This window comes from Asparagus officinalis, chromosome 1 (genome assembly GCF_001876935.1).
Source record: "Asparagus officinalis chromosome 1, Aspof.V1, whole genome shotgun sequence".
In the NCBI taxonomy this organism is placed as follows: Eukaryota; Viridiplantae; Streptophyta; class Magnoliopsida; order Asparagales; family Asparagaceae; genus Asparagus; species Asparagus officinalis.
Window position 1 is genome coordinate 24,353,540 of NC_033794.1, and position 665 is coordinate 24,354,204.

Genomic DNA, 665 nt, shown 5'->3' on the forward strand with positions numbered 1-665 from the left:
AGCCATCTTCTTTCTGTCAACACCGATTTGATCGCAAAAATAGATAATCATTTATGACGTCGGATCAACAAATCACATAATTCATTATCATACTATACCAAAAATCATCTAATCAAAGGATAAATCCGAGAAAGACCAAAGAAGACGGAAAGATTTGGACAAAACCCTAAACCCTACAAATCTTGGAACCCAGAGAACAATAAGAGAGAAACTTTTGGAAGAGAGAGCGAACCTGAGGTCAATAAAGAAAACAGCTCCTTGATGCCGTCGCCGCTCTCTTTTCCCTTTCGATTTGTCGTCCCAAAACTGAGGTTTTTATTGAGGAGTATCTTCAGGGCTCGTGTTTTTTAAGTGGGCCTGGATTTTTCAGGCCGACATAACTTTAGACATTGATGGCCTGTGGTATGAAGCATTGGCTAAAAGACCATTTTGGTCACTGTGGCTCTATGCTCAAATTGTTCTCTGCACTTAGTTTTTCCCTCAATTTGTTTGGTTTGGTAATCAGAGTGTTTTTTTCGTTTCTGTTTTTTTTCTTCAAAAAAATAATCAAACGCGTTTGGGAACTTAGCTGTTTTTTTAAGCTGACACTTTACCAAGTCCAAAAGATCCACGCTTTTCTCAAAAAGCCTTTTAGGTGTTTTTGAGATCCGTTGTTCTTTTCTCCC